Below are 291 nucleotides of genomic sequence, written 5' to 3'. Positions count from 1 at the left end.
AAACATATTGTTATTGATGTGGTAGGAATCATCACTGGTCATGTACCTATTGTACGTCTTAAATTTTATCAACCATCACTGAAAATTGAAACATCTTGTGATAATTTTAATCATGATTCAGTTGATATAGCACATCAAGATATTTGTCCACCATGGAAAAGGAATTGATTATATGATTGGTAATAAATATATCTATTATTGATTTTTCTTGTCCTTAAAAAGGAATTGATCATTTAACTGGTAATAGAAATATCCGAGAATGAACTTAATAGTAATTGGTATATTTAGTAT

This window comes from Theobroma umbraticum, unplaced genomic scaffold, assembly GCF_002168275.2.
Source record: "Theobroma umbraticum cultivar Fairchild unplaced genomic scaffold, ASM216827v3 scaffold_20.0, whole genome shotgun sequence".
NCBI lineage: Eukaryota > Viridiplantae > Streptophyta > Magnoliopsida > Malvales > Malvaceae > Theobroma > Theobroma umbraticum.
The sequence above is the reverse complement of the archived record's forward strand: the minus strand, read 5'-3'. Positions refer to the sequence as shown.